This window comes from Oncorhynchus gorbuscha, unplaced genomic scaffold (genome assembly GCF_021184085.1).
Source record: "Oncorhynchus gorbuscha isolate QuinsamMale2020 ecotype Even-year unplaced genomic scaffold, OgorEven_v1.0 Un_scaffold_6226, whole genome shotgun sequence".
In the NCBI taxonomy this organism is placed as follows: domain Eukaryota; kingdom Metazoa; phylum Chordata; class Actinopteri; order Salmoniformes; family Salmonidae; genus Oncorhynchus; species Oncorhynchus gorbuscha.
Window position 1 is genome coordinate 1 of NW_025749880.1, and position 16,534 is coordinate 16,534.

General features: G+C 46.6%; 1 pseudogene; it reads right to left on the reverse strand.

Annotated features, from left to right (window-relative positions):
• Positions 1-1,694: 1,694 nt before the first annotated feature.
• Positions 1,695-3,158, reverse strand: LOC124029403 (annotated as a pseudogene).
• Positions 3,159-16,534: the final 13,376 nt, after the last annotated feature.

The following is a 16,534-nucleotide window of genomic DNA, read 5'->3' on the forward strand; positions in this document are numbered from 1 at the left end:
TACCACAACACTAGGGGCATTCTGTTCCTCTGACCTACCCCAATTATACTCTAACATGTAAAACATTAGGTCTGTTGCTTTCTTTCATCTAGTAACTAATGTACAGCATTACATGTAAAAGCCCATTGTTCAGTAAACACTTTATTAAGCAATTGATCAATCAAACTGTTCTTAACTGCTTAAAGATTGGTGGTACATTCACTTTTTTATTTCATATTTAGAATGACAGAGGAATCACAAGACAAAGGTCATATTTTTTAAAAGTATGGAATTACATTTAATTCCACGGCCTCCTCTTAAGAATGACAATCAGCCCACCATTTTGGAGATTGACAGAAGAGATGATCAGCAGAGCAGAGTTTTTACCACCAGTATTATTACAGGCGCTGAAGTATGGATATAGTTTTTCAGTGAATAAGCAACCAGTGTAAGAGTAGATATGAAACCTGGCCTCCACATCATAAGATCCTCCTCTCCACCCTCTCCGAGTTGGGCATCTCCGGCGCGGCCCACGCTTGGATTGCGTCCTACCTGACAGGTCGCTCCTACCAGGTGGCGTGGCGAGAATCTGTCTCCTCACCACGCGCTCTCACCACTGGTGTCCCCCAGGGCTCTGTTCTAGGCCCTCTCCTATTCTCGCTATACACCAAGTCACTTGGCTCTGTCATAACCTCACATGGTCTCTCCTATCATTGCTATGCAGACGACACACAATTAATCTTCTCCTTTCCCCCTTCTGATGACCAGGTGGCGAATCGCATCTCTGCATGTCTGGCAGACATATCAGTGTGGATGACGGATCACCACCTCAAGCTGAACTTCGGCAAGACGGAGCTGCTCTTCCTCCCGGGAAGGACTGCCCGTTCCATGATCTCGCCATCACGGTTGACAACTCCATTGTGTCCTCCTCCCAGAGCGCTAAGAACCTTGGCGTGATCCTGGACAACAAACTGTCGTTCTCAACTAACATCAAGGCGGTGGCCCGTTCCTGTAGGTTCATGCTCTACAACATCCGCAGAGTACGACCCTGCCTCACACAGGAAGCGGCGCAGGTCCTAATCCAGGCACTTGTCATCTCCCGTCTGGATTACTGCAACTCGCTGTTGGCTGGGCTCCTGCCTGTGCCATTAAACCCCTACAACTCATCCAGAACGCCGCAGCCCGTCTAGTGTTCAACCTTCCCAAGTTCTCTCACGTCACCCCGCTCCTCCGCTCTCTCCACTGGCTTCCAGTTGAAGCTCGCATCCGCTACAAGACCATGGTGCTTGCCTACGGAGCTGTGAGGGGAACGGCACCTCAGTACCTCCAGGCTCTGATCAGGCCCTACACCCAAATAAGGGCACTGCGTTCATCCACCTCTGGCCTGCTCGCCTCCCTACCACTGAGGAAGTACAGTTCCCGCTCAGCTCAGTCAAAACTGTTCGCTGCTCTGGCTCCCCAATGGTGGAACAAACTCCCTCATGACGCCAGGACAGCGGAGTCAATCACCACCTTCCGGAGACACCTGAAACCCCACCTCTTTAAGGAATACCTAGGATAGGATAAAGTAATCCTTCTCACCCCCTTAAAATATTTAGATGCACTATTGTAAAGTGGTTGTTCCACTGGATGTCATAAGGTGAATGCACCAATTTGTAAGTCGCTCTGGATAAGAGCGTCTGCTAAATGACTTAAATGTAAATGTAAATGTAAGATTACACCTGACCCTCTTCATAATCCACAAACACCCCCACCTTCTGGGGCTTCTTTCTCAATGAGAGGGTAACAGGGTGTCCTGGGGACCACAGTCCAGTATCCATTTTGAGGCTTTAACATGATCTTTCCCTTCCTGTTGATGGACTCTCTGGCCACTCCTAAATCCCACTTCGTCTTCCCCTGGACCGTCACCTCATATTAAATTCTCCCAGAGAAGAACCCCTTCTTTCCCAGGACACAACAAATAGAATCAAACCTTTCTGGGTTGTCAGAGAGTTTCTTTAGTGTGCTTTCATGTCTCACTTGTTTCCAATCCTCAGAAAGGGTGAGTTTGGGATATGCTGTATCAGGGTCCAGAGTCACATCCACTGTATACAGCTGAATCCTATTTAACTCAGCATCACACAACTTCCTCACCTCTCTCATAAGTGCATCCTCAAGCTGATATACAGCTCCCATCACAGTCCCTACACAAATATCACAGTGAATACAGATCTCAGACTAGTCCTTGGTGGGTGGAAGGGTGCACAGAGATGGGAAGCTCTGAAGGAGGAGGTGGTCCTCAGTGTGTGAGAGCTGCTCCAGATTAGTGCTTCTCTTCTTCAGGCCATTGATTTCCTGCTTAAGGTCTTTAATGAGCCCTTCAGCCTGCCTCTCTGCTGCTTTCTGGTTTTCCTCAAACATTTCAATGAGTTCAGCCTCGATTTTCTCAATGAATCGCACCAGATCAGTGAAGACCTGCACACTGTTTGATATCTCTCTCTGTGCCTTTCTTGCTGAGATCTACTGAGTGTTTGATCACCTGAACCTTCTGCAGTCTCTCCTGGATCATCTGCTGCACTTCTGCCTCAGTCTTCCCCAGCTGAACCTTCTTCCCTTCATACTCTTCCTCTATAGGGACAATGTCATGAGTCATATGGTCTGTTTTGAAGCACAACACACAAAGACATGTCTGATCAGTTCTGCAGAACAGCTCCAGGAGTCTGTCGTGCTTCTTACACATCCTGTCTTCCAGATTCTCCACAGGTTTGATCAGCTTGTGTCTCTTTTAAGGCTGTGACTCTCTGATGAGGCTCCAGATGAGTCTCACAGTAAGAGCTCTGACACACCAGGCAGGACTTCAGGGCCTTGAGCTTCATCCCAGTGCAGATGTCACAGGGGACTTCAAGGGGTTGAACAGGGCATTGATCTCAGCTGCTGGTCGCCTTCACTTCAACTGACTTCCTGAACTGAGCAGCCATCTCAGATATGAAAGTATTTTCTATGGAATTTTCTATGGATTTTCTATGGAATTTCTCCTTACACATTGGACACAGGCACAGGTCATTGCTATCCCAGTACTGTCTTATACAGTCCTTGTAGAAGTTGTGTCCACATGGAGTGGTGACTGGCTCAGTGAACAAATCCAGACAGATAGAACACAAGAACTGCTCTTCAGACAGGAGACTGCTGGAGGTGGCCATATCTAGACAGATGAGAGGTGAAAATATAAAGCATTTCCTGGGATCAGTTGGCTCTCTATAATACAAACTAATGACTAAACTTCAGAGAATATATTTTGAACAGGGTAAAAAAAAAATAGACAATTCATTAAGTCGAATGTGGATGTGGGGAAATGTTGACTTTGGAATTTCAGTTGACTTTCTAAACTGAATTAATTGGTTATGATAATCACAACCAATCTTTTGAAATTATTAATTTCAGTGCATTTACCAGGATACCAGCTCATTTGAATATCTCTTACCATAGATGGGTTTGTTGTTTAGCAACAAAACCAACGTGTGCACAACTATGGGACTAAACAGATGGTGTTTGGCTTAATTGTTGATGTGTAAACTATATTTTGTCTTCAATATTTATTGAAAGTATAAATTAATTTACACAGCGAGCACTTATCTTTAAAATACCTCATTACAGTTGTTGGTTAGATAGCTAGCAAAATTTTTGCCATATTAGCATAGACGTGATATCAGTCAAAACACCTCATAACAAGACATGAGTGTCATGCTGGTGAATGAGGACCCAAAAGCGACTTGGCGAAAACAGAGTATTTAATCCAGAATAAACTTTACAAAACAAAAAGTGGTCCTTCTGTAGCTCAGTTGGTAGAGCATGGCGCTTGTAACGCCAGGGTAGTGGGTTCGATTCCCGGGACCACCCATACGTAGAATGTATGCACACATGACTGTAAGTCGCTTTGGATAAAAGCGTCTGCTAAATGGCATATATTATTATTATTATTATTAAAAAGCATAATACTACACGTAAAGACAAGAACAGACTGGAGACTTGATCGAGAACTGCAGGTTGCCTCGGGAAGGCACTTGAACCTAGCAGACTCAGACACCTGCTCACCATGCAGCATCTGAGGGAAACACGACACGACAGGGCAAAACATAGACACAGCACGGTGAATATAAATGAGGATCCGACAGGGCAGGTACGGGAAACAAGGAGAGAAATAGGGACTCTAATCAGGGAAAAGGATCGGGAACAGGTGTGGGAAGACTAAATGATGATTAGGGGAATAGGAACAGCTGGGAGCAGGAACGGAACGATAGAGAGAAGAGAGAGCGAGAGAGTGAGAGAGGGAGGGGGAGAGAGAGGGATAGAAAGAGGGAAAGAACCTAATAAGACCAGCAGAGGGAAACTAATAGAATGGGAAGCACAGGGACAAGACATGATAATTAATGACAAAACATGACAGTACCCCCCCACTCACCGAGCGCCTCCTGGCGCACTCGAGGAGGAATCCTGGCGGCAACGGAGGAAATCATCAATGAGTGAACGGTCCAGCACGTCCCGAGACGGAACCCAACTCCTCTCCTCAGGACCGTAACCCTCCCAATCCACTAAGTATTGGTGACCCCGTCCCCGAGAACGCATGTCCATGATCTTATGTACCTTGTAAATAGGTGCGCTCGACAAGGACGGGAGGGGGGAGGGAAGACGAACGGGGTGCGAAGAAAGGGCTTAACACAGGAGACATGGAAGACAGGATGGACGCGACGAAGATGTCGCGGAAGAAGCAGTCGCACAGCGACAGGATTGACGACCTGGGAGACACGGAACGGACCAATGAACCATGGAGTCAACTTACGAGAAGCTGTCGTAAGAGGAAGGTTGCGAGTGGAAAGCCACACTCTCTGGCCGCAACAATACCTAGGACTCTTAATCCTGCGTTTATTGGCGGCTCTCACAGTCTGTGCCCTGTAGCGGCAAAGTGCAGACCTCACCCTCCTCCAGGTGCGCTCACAACGTTGGACAAACGCTGAGCGGAGGGAACGCTGGACTCGGCAAGCTGGGAAGAGAATAGAGGAGGCTGGTAACCCAGACTACTCTGAAACGGAGATAACCCGGTAGCAGACGAAGGAAGCGAGTTGTGAGCGTATTCTGCCCAGGGGAGCTGTTCTGCCCAAGACGCAGGGTTTCTGAAAGAAAGGCTGCGTAGTATGCGACCAATCGTCTGATTGGCCCTCTCTGCTTGACCGTTAGAGTGGGGATGAAACCCGGAAGAGAGACTGACGGACGCACCAATCAAACGACAGAACTCCCTCCAAAACTGTGACGTGAATTGCGGGCCTCTGTCTGAAACGGCGTCTAACGGGAGGCCATGAATTCTGAACACATTCTCGATAATGATTTGTGCCGTCTCCTTAGCGGAAGGAAGTTTAGCGAGGGGAATGAAATGTGCCGCCTTAGAGAACCTATCGACAACCGTAAGAATCACAGTCTTCCCCGCAGACAAAGGCAGACCGGTAATGAAGTCTAGGCGATGTGAGACCATGGTCGAGAAGGAATGGGGAGCGGTCTGAGACGACCGGCAGGAGGAGAGTTACCCGACTTAGTCTGCGCGCAGTCCGAACAAGCAGCCACGAAACGGCGCGTGTCACGCTCCTGAGTCGGCCACCAAAAGCGCTGGCGAATAGACGCAAGAGTGCCTCGAACACCGGGATGACCAGCTAACTTGGCAGAGTGAGCCCACTGAAGAACAGCCAGACGAGTGGAAACAGGAACGAAAAGGAGGTTACTAGGACAGCGCGCGGCGACGCAGTGTGCGTGAGTGCTTGCTTAACCTGTCTTTCAATTCCCCAGACTGTCAACCCGACAACACGCCCATAAGGAAGAATCCCTCGGGATCAGTAGAAGCCACAGAAGAACTAAACAGACGGGATAAGGCATCAGGCTTGGTGTTCTTGCTACCCGGACGGTAAGAAATCACAAACTCGAAACGAGCGAAAAACAACGCCCAACGAGCTTGACGGGCATTAAGTCGTTTGGCAGAACGGATGTACTCAAGGTTCTTATGGTCTGTCCAAACGACAAAAGGAACGGTCGCCCCCTCCAACCACTGTCGCCATTCGCCTAGGGCTAAGCGGATGGCGAGCAGTTCACGGTTACCCACATCATAGTTGCGCTCAGATGGCGACAGGCGATGAGAAAATAAGCGCAAGGATGAACCTTATCGTCAGACTGGAAGCGCTGGGATAGAATGGCTCCCACGCCTACCTCTGAAGTGTCAACCTCGACAATGAATTGTCTAGTGACGTCAGGAGTAACGAGGATAGGAGCGGACGTAAAACGTTCTTTTAGAAGATCAAAAGCTCCCTGGGCGGAACCGGACCACTTAAAACACGTCTTGACAGAAGTAAGAGCTGTGAGAGGGCAGCAACTTGACCGAAATTACTTAATGAAACGCCGATAGAAATTAGCGAAACCTAAAAAGCGCTGCAACTCGACACGTGACCTTGGAACGGGCCAATCACTGACAGCTTGGACCTTAGCGGAATCCATCTGAATGCCTTCAGCGGAAATAACAGAACCGAGAAAAGTAACGGAGGAGACATGAAAAGAGCACTTCTCAGCCTTTACGTAGAGACAATTCTCTAAAAGGCGCTGTAGAACACGTCGAACGTGCTGAACATGAATCTCGAGTGACGGTGAAAAAATCAGGATATCGTCAAGATAGACAAAAACAAAGATGTTCAGCATGTCTCTCAGAACATCATTAACTAATGCCTGAAAAACAGCTGGCGCATTGGCGAGACCAAACGGCAGAACCCGGTACTCAAAATGCCCTAACGGAGTGTTAAACGCCGTTTTCCACTCGTCCCCCCTCTCTGATGCGCACGAGATGGTAAGCGTTACGAAGGTCCAACTTAGTAAAGCACCTGGCTCCCTGCAGAATCTCGAAGGCTGATGACATAAGGGGGAAGCGGATAACGATTCTTAACCGTTATGTCATTCAGCCCTCGATAATCCACGCAGGGCGCAGAGTACCGTCCTTCTTCTTAACAAAAAGAACCCCGCCCGGCCGGAGAGGAAGAAGGCACTATGGTACCGGCGTCAAGAGACACAGATAAATAATCCTCGAGAGCCTTACGTTCGGGAGCCGACAGAGAGTATAGTCTACCCCGAGGAGGAGTGGTCCCCGGAAGGAGATCAATACTACAATCATACGACCGGTGAGGAGGAAGGGAGTTGGCTCGGGACCGACTGAAGACCGTGCGCAGATCATGATATTCCTCCGGCACTCCTGTCAAATCGCCAGGTTCCTCCTGAGAAGTGGGGACAGAAGAAATGGGAGGGATGGCAGACATTAAGCACTTCACATGACAAGATACGTTCCAGGATAGGATAGAATTACAAGACCAATTAATAGAAGGATTATGACATACTAGCCAGGGATGACCCAAAACAACAGGTGTGAAAGGTGAACGAAAAATCAAAAAAGAAATAGTCTCACTGTGGTTACCAGATACTGTGAGAGTTAAAGGTAGTGTCTCAAATCTGATACTGGGAAGATGACTACCATCTAAGGCAAACATGGGCGTAGGCTTGTCTAACTGTCTGAAAGGAATGTTATGTTTCCGAACCCATGCTTCGTCCATGAAACAACCCTCAGCCCCAGAGTCAATCAAGGCACTGCATGTAGCACCCGAACCGGTCCAGCGTAGATGGACCGACATAGTAGTACAAGATCTAGATGAAGAGACCTGAGTAGTAGCGCTCACCAGTAGCCCTCCGCTTACTGATGGGCTCTGGCCTCTTACTGGACATGAATTAACAAAATGTCCATCAAATCCGCAATAGAGGCACAGGCGGTTGGTGATCCTCCGTTCCCTCTCCTTAGTCGAGATGCGAATCCCTCCCAGCTGCATGGGCTCAGTCTCAGAGCCAGAGGAGGGAGATGGTTGCGATGCGGAGCAGGGAAACACCGTTGATGCGAGCTCTCTTCCACGAGCCTGGTGACGAAGATCTACCCGTCGTTCTATGCGGATGGCGAGAGCAATCAAAGAGTCCACACTGGAAGGAACCTCCCGAGAGAGAATCTCATCTTTGACCACTGTGTGGAGTCCCTCCAGAAAACGAGCGAGCAGCGCCGGCTCGTTCCAGTCACTAGAGGCAGCAAGAGTACGAAACTCTATAGAGTAATCCGTTATGGATCGATCACCTTGGCATAGGGAAGCCAGGACCCTAGAAGCCTCCCCACCAAAAACTGAACGGTCAAAAACCCGAATCATCTCCTCTTTAAAGTTCTGGTAATTGTTAGAACAATCAGCCCTTGCCTCCCAGATAGCTGTGCCCCACTCTCGGGCCCGGCCAGTAAGGAGTGAAATGACGTAAGCAACCCGAGCTCTCTCTCTAGAGTATGTGTTGGGTTGGAGAGAGAACACAATCTCACACTGGGTGAGAAAGGAGCGGCACTCAGTGGGCTGCCCGGAGTAGCAAGGTGGGTTATTAACCCTAGGTTCTGGAGGCTCGGCAGGCCAGGAAGTAACAGGTGGCACGAGACGAAGACTCTGGAACTGTCCAGAGAGGTCGGAAACCTGAGCGGCCAGGCTCTCCACGGCATGGCGAGCAGCAGACAATTCCTGCTCGTGTCTGCCGAGCATGGCTCCTTGGATCTCGACGGCAGTGTTACGAGCGTCTGTAGTCGCTGGGTCCATTCCTCGGTCGGATCCTTCTGTCATGCTGGTGAATGAGGACCCAAAAGCGACTTGGCGAAAACAGAGTATTTAATCCAGAATAAACTTTACAAAACAAAAAGCATAATACTACACGTAAAGACAAGAACAGACTGGAGACTTGATCGAGAACTGCAGGTTGCCTCGGGAAGGCACTTGAACCTAGCAGACTCAGACACCTGCTCACCACGCAGCATCTGAGGGAAACACGACACGACAGGGCAAAACATAGACACAGCACGGTGAATATAAATGAGGATCCGACAGGGCAGGTACGGGAAACAAGGAGAGAAATAGGGACTCTAATCAGGGAAAAGGATCGGGAACAGGTGTGGGAAGACTAAATGATGATTAGGGGAATAGGAACAGCTGGGAGCAGGAACGGAACGATAGAGAGAAGAGAGAGCGAGAGAGTGAGAGAGGGAGGGGGAGAGAGAGGGATAGAAAGAGGGAAAGAACCTAATAAGACCAGCAGAGGGAAACTAATAGAATGGGAAGCACAGGGACAAGACATGATAATTAATGACAAAACATGACAATGAGGGCTATCCTACGAAGAAAACTAGATCTACTCAGGGTTTTCTAAAGCTAACAAGCTTCAATTAGCTTCACATTGAAGCTCAGGATTCATCTGTACTGTGACGGTGGATATTTCTTGCCCGGCTGCCGCTGACTCTAGCAGTCTTGTAACTGAGCGTGCATGTTGCACGTGGCTGGTCGAACGCCAAACTCTTTATTGAGACAATGTTGACATCATCAATCCATGGGTAAGTCAGTGCTGAAATCAAAATGAAGGAAAGGTTATCAAATCTAGCAGGCTATAGAGTGAAATAGGCTTTTAGAAGTGCAGTCTTTATGTTACTACTTATCGTAATGGCGTCTTTGGTGTGCTTTGATATGCTTATCAATGCACAAGCAACTCCTATCGATAAAATAATTGTATACAATGTCAAATGCATTCTGTCATTACTAAATAATGTGTTCGGTGTTTTAACTTTTTACATTTTTTTTATACACAAAAAACATTGAATTAATAAAACATTGAATCAGTCATCTTCCTCAAATGAAGGGGATGATGATGCAATCTTTGCAGGGAGGGAATCTGATTTCATTGATCCTCAACTCGCTTCTCAGTCATTTCATTCAATGTAAGTAGAGTTATCCTGCCCCGGAGCAGGCTCCATGAATAGCCTAGATGTTTTGGAGAGCTGACCATCAACATGGTTATTTCAAGGTTATACCAACCTAATTTTCCATGACAGTGTGTGAGCTGGAGAGAATGCTGGCAAAACCCACTGCTTTTAATTAACCACTACATAACATTGATATGCATGTACATGCATGGAGCAGAATCACTCCAAGGTAAATCTTTTGATGTTAACAAAGGAGGACAAATTGTGTGTGTGTGTGTGCCCCCCCCCCCCCCAGCCCAGCCTTCAAACCATAAGCTGTACTATAGAGTGCAGCACTGATAAAACATATTCTGGTCGATTTATGATCACTGTTTTCTATCCTTTGAGCAGTGTAAACAAGGCATTGAGAGAGTAGTAAATTACCGGCATGTGCTGTTAAGTGTGCACTGGACGTTGAGGGATTCCTGTTGCAAGCGTGTAGAAAGGACGTCAAAATGGATTCTGAAACTGGTCTTTCTAAGAAATGGGATAAAAAGGGAGAATGTAATCAAAATGAAGGCTTATGTGGACAGCGCTTAGTCCTTTTAATACCATTGTTCAATTTCAGTTTGTATTGTCCTTGCGTCAGCTTGACTCTGTAAAATTGGGCATTAAATTTATTCTGTAATCTTTGCCTGCCGAGAGGATAAAAACAACCATGTTTAAGAATTCTCCCTCTGCGCAGAGAGTCTGACAAATGGTAAATCAGAATTATTTTGTACAATTTTTTTCTCTGCTACTTTCCATCTACTTACTTTATATGTATGTTCCCTATAACGTTGATTCACAATGCCTACCATGAGACAGTATACACAATAATAATTATATTCATGAAGTTACTAAAGTCGACTAGCCCTTCTCTTCAGTAGTGTAGTTCAACACAATTCAACTATGAAAAAGTAGCAAAGGTAGCGGGAAACAAAGTTGATGAGATGCTGTCACTGTTGTTGCTCTGATGCACTGTGGGAATGTGTGGGTCACCCAAGTATGGATTACACATTTGAGAGTTTAACGTACCCCAACCAATGAATAATATCACACTCATTATCTTGATTCTACGTCGTACTTTTGCTCTCTCTGTATGTTCTCTGAATAAGGCTCTCTTCATTGCACACTGCTTTCCACATTCAACACAAGCAAAGTCGGAAGTTGGTGTAGCCACACGTCACATAACACAGTGCCATTAAGCTTGGGTACTAATAAGAAAGCTTGTTCCACGAAAAGGATTCCAGCAAAGAAGAAAGAAGGAACGCTCCATATAAAATATGCAAAACCGAAAAAATAACACCAAACACATTATTGAATTGAGAGAACATGAGACGATTCGTAAAAAGAGCACGTAGCGTTTAATATAGAACACCTCAGACGTAGGAAGTGTTTCATTATAGATGAGGGTCTGAGTGAGAGATATGGCAGGGGGGGCCTCCATCTTGGTCCAAGCCTTTTCCACCTCATCTGATTAGCCCAAACCTAAATGATATTAATGGGTGATGTGATATCCCCCAGTTCACTCCGCGGACGGACGACTAAATGAATCATCCCACCCCTTCTCTCCTGATGACTTATCAGATCTGACATGTTTGTATGATAAATGTAATTACGTTTATATTGGGCCTCCACTGTTGTCTGCTGAAGGAGATCACATTACTCATTCATTTGAACGATTCCCCCTCATTTAAAACAAAGCAACTTAATTCTGGAAAGTCCAAAAGAGTTTGATATGTTTTTCTGCAGGAATAATGTAATAATTAAGAGAAGAGCTGGGTTGAAACTGCTTTGGGAAACCATGGGTTAAAATGCTTGACCACTCAACATTCTTCAAGCATCCAGTGAAAGAGTCTCGAGCTGAATGACAACACTAAGATGTTGACCTTTGCTCATTATTTGCCATACAAGTTCTGTACACCCAGAGGCATGGAAATGGCTACAGCTAAAAATAAGAGTGACCTTTTTGGTATGAGTTAGACCGAGACACTTAAAGTACACTCTCTGATGAAATAATATGAACCAAACATGTAAAGTATAGGAGGATTTCATTGCTACGCTTCACATGGGAATACCTTCCTGGAAATGGATTATATGTCATTCTATTGAAGTCTGAACTATTGACTCAAACCACTTTTAGTCACTGATCCATGTAATGTGGACTCTGAGATAATGTCAATGATCTGTGACACGAATGTCTAATGACTTACTATGCATCTTAATTATGAACGACTGAGACTGGTTCGTACTGTAATTGTCAGAACAGCAGCGTATTGACCATTTCAAGAAGAAGAACAAATGTCTCATACCAACAACTATGTGTGCAAAATCAAGTTTCTTTCCCAACAAACTTGGACTTTGAAGAAGAACGTGGCCTTCTTTCGAGGATAAGGTTGTTAGCTGGCATCAGTACAGGCTGTTCTCAAGCCAAGGCCAAGTGAGTGCCCTTAAAATGCCAGACAGAGAGGAGGGAGGAAGGGTTTTTGGCAGATATCTTGTTAAATTAAATCTCTAAACAAACACAACGATAAATCCCACTTGATGATAAGTGACGTATCTACAGCAAACTCCAACAAGATTGTTCGGTGAGTGGGTTCATAGTTAAGGCGGCAAGTAGGCTAGCAGTTAGAGCATTGGGCGTGTAAGTGAAAGGTCACTGGTTTGAATTCCCGAACAGACAAAGTAAAAATCTGTTGATGTGCCCTTGAGCAAGGCACTTACCCCTAATTCTCTCCAGGGGTGTTGCACTACTATGGCTGACTGGTTAAAACAACACTGCATCCATCCGGTGTATGTGACAATAAAAATGTCAAACATTCTTTTCATGATTATTTGGGTAATGCTCTGTAGGGAAGAGTGGGGTAAGTTGAGCCACCCTTGTTTCTAGGAAACCATACACAAAATGAATGATTTGACCAAATATTTAGGAAGAGGTCATCATTTCATGGACTCTGTGATGGAAGAAACAACACTGAAAAAGTGGTAAGCAAGTTCGGTCCAAAAAAAAACGGATTTTCACCAAGTCACATTAATTGATTGTGTGCAATGTTTCTTCATGCATGTTTGTAAACAAATGTAAATACTTTTTAAGATGAATCTATACATCAGTTGGAGTCTCTATAAGCTGTAACATAAGGTCTATAAATCACGAAATTGCATCCTTGTAGCTGTGTGGGCTAATATAGTCAAAATGTTTGACTTGGGGTATTTTGAGCCGATAGTTGAGCCATTAGCAAGTTGATAAAAATGTACGATTGTTCTTCCTAGATGTGATGGAAGGTATTATCGCTGTGATATGAGCTAATTACAGGGCCTATGTTAATAGCGTTTTTAAAAAGTGTTTGCTGCACTGTGTTAAAAGATGCCTACAATTATTAGAAGGCAAAAAAGCGATTTTGATTTTGTTTCGGGAATAAAGATAGACATGGTTTTGAAAGGGTAGTAGGAGTATTTTATTCAGTACAGAAATGTGTAGGCAATTTAACTTACCCTGTTACACAGCTCGATTCACAACAAACACATAAGGACAAGCTATGTTTTCAAAACTGTAATTGTCATGTTTTGTCTTAGATTGTCTTGTCATTTTGCTTTTCCCTCTGTTCATTTTCCCCCTGCTGGTCTTTTTAGGTTCGTTCCCCCTTTTTCTCTCTCCCTTCTTCTCTCTCTTCTCTCTATCGTTCCGTTCCTGCTCCCAGCTGTTTCTATTCCCCTAATCAATCATTTAGTCTTCCCACACCTGTTCCTTATCTTTTCCCCCTGATTAGAGTCCCTATTTCTTCCCTTGTTTTCCGTTCCTGTCCTGTCGGATCCTTGTCTATTGTTCACCGTGCTGTGTCTGTGTATCGCCCTGTCGTGTCGTGTTTCCCTCAGATGCTGCGTGGAGAGCAGGTGTCTGAGTCTGCTAGGTTCAAGTGCCTTCCCGAGGCAACCTGCAGTTCTTGATCGAGTCTCCAGTCTGTTCTCGTCATTACGAGTGGAATTATGTCTTATGTTTGTAGAATTACTTTACTGGATTAAAGACTCTGTTTTCGCCAAGTCGCTTTTGGGTCCTCATTCACCTGCATGACAGAAGGATCCGACCAAAGAATGGACCCAGCGACTACAGACGTTCGTAACACTGCCGTCGAGATCCAAGGAGCCATGCTCGGCAGACACGAGCAGGAATTGTCTGCTGCTCGCCATGCCGTGGAGAACCTGTCCGCTCAGGTTTCCGACCTCTCTGGACAGTTCCAGAGTCTTCGTCTCGTGCCACCTGTTACTTCCTGGCCTGCCGAGCCTCCGGAACCTAGGGTTAATAACCCACCTTGCTACTCCGGGCAGCCCACGGAGTGCCGCTCCTTTCTCACCCAGTGTGATATTGTGTTCTCTCTCAACCCAACACATACTCTAGCGAGAGAGCTCGGGTTGCTTACGTCATTTCACTCCTTACTGGCCGGGCTCGAGAGTGGGGCACAGCTATCTGGGAGGCAAGGGCTGATTGTTCCAACAATTACCAGAACTTTAAAGAGGAGATGATTCGGGTTTTTGACCGTTCAGTTTTTGGTAGGGAGGCTTCTAGGGCCCTGGCTTCCCTATGCCAAGGTGATCGATCCATAACGGATTACTCTATAGAGTTTCGCACTCTTGCTGCCTCTAGTGACTGGAACGAGCCGGCGCTGCTCGCTCGTTTTCTGGAGGGACTCCACGCAGTGGTCAAAGATGAGATTCTCTCTCGGGAGGTTCCTCCAGTGTGGACTCTTTGATTGCTCTCGCCATCCGCATAGAACGACGGGTAGATCTTCGTCACCAAGCTCGTGGAAGAGAGCTCGCGTCAACGGTGTTTCCCTGCTCCGCATCGCAACGATCTCCCTCCTCTGGCTCAGAGACTGAGCCCATGCAGCTGGGAGGTATTCGCATCTCGACTAAGGAGAGGGAACGGAGGATCACCAACCGCCTGTGCCTCTATTGCGGATTTGATGGACATTTTGTCAATTCATGTCCAGTAAAAGGCCAGAGCTCATCAGTAAGCGGAGGGCTACTGGTGAGCGCTACTACTCAGGTCTCTTCATCTAGATCCTGTACTACTATGTCGGTCCATCTACGCTGGACCGGTTCGGGTGCTACATGCAGTGCCTTGATTGACTCGGGGGCTGAGGGTTGTTTCATGGACGAAGCATGGGCTCGGGAAACATGACATTCCTTTCAGACAGTTAGACAAGCCTACGCCCATGTTTGCCTTAGATGGTAGTCATCTTCCCAGTATCAGATTTGAGACACTACCTTTAACTCTCACAGTATCTGGTAACCACAGTGAGACTATTTCTTTTTTGATTTTCGTTCACCTTTTACACCTGTTGTTTTGGGTCGTCCCTGGCTAGTATGTCATAATCCTTCTATTAATTGGTCTAGTAATTCTATCCTATCCTGGAACGTTTCTTGTCATGTGAAGTGTTTAATGTCTGCCATCCTCCCATTTCTTCTGTCCCCACTTCTCAGGAGGAACCTGGCGATTTGACAGGAGTGCCGGAGGAATATCATGATCTGCGCACGGTCTTCAGTCGGTCCCGAGCCAACTCCCTTCCTCCTCACCGGTCGTATGATTGTAGTATTGATCTCCTTCCGGGGACCACTCCCCCTCGGGGTAGACTATACTCTCTGTCGGCTCCCGAACGTAAGGCTCTCGAGGATTATTTATCTGTGTCTCTTGACGCCGGTACCATAGTGCCTTCTTCCTCTCCGGCCGGGGCGGGGTTCTTTTTGTTAAGAAAAGGACGGTACTCTGCGCCCCTGCGTGATTATCGAGGGCTGAATGACATAACGGTTAAGAATCGTTATCCGCTTCCCCTTATGTCATCAGCCTTCGAGATTCTGCAGGGAGCCAGGTGCTTTACTAAGTTGGACCTTCGTAACGCTTACCATCTCGTGCGCATCAGAGAGGGGGACGAGTGGAAAACGGCGTTTAACACTCCGTTAGGGCATTTTGAGTACCGGGTTCTGCCGTTTGGTCTCGCCAATGCGCCAGCTGTTTTTCAGGCATTAGTTAATGATGTTCTGAGAGACATGCTGAACATCTTTGTTTTTGTCTATCTTGACGATATCCTGATTTTTTCACCGTCACTCGAGATTCATGTTCAGCACGTTCGACGTGTTCTACAGCGCCTTTTAGAGAATTGTCTCTACGTGAAGGCTGAGAAGTGCTCTTTTCATGTCTCCTCCGTTACTTTTCTCGGTTCTGTTATTTCCGCTGAAGGCATTCAGATGGATTCCGCTAAGGTCCAAGCTGTCAGTGATTGGCCCGTTCCAAGGTCACGTGTCGAGTTGCAGCGCTTTTTAGGTTTCGCTAATTTCTATCGCCGTTTCATTCGTAATTTCGGTCAAGTTGCTGCCCCTCTCACAGCTCTTACTTCTGTCAAGACGTGTTTTAAGTGGTCCGGTTCCGCCCAGGGAGCTTTTGATCTTCTAAAAGAACGTTTTACGTCCGCTCCTATCCTCGTTACTCCTGACGTCACTAGACAATTCATTGTCGAGGTTGACGCTTCAGAGGTAGGCGTGGGAGCCATTCTATCCCAGCGCTTCCAGTCTGACGATAAGGTTCATCCTTGCGCTTATTTTTCTCATCGCCTGTCGCCATCTGAACGCAACTATGATGTGGGTAACCGCTGAACTGCTCGCCATCCGCTTAGCCCTAGGCGAATGGCGACAGTGGTTGAGAGGGGGCGACCGTTCCTTTTGTCG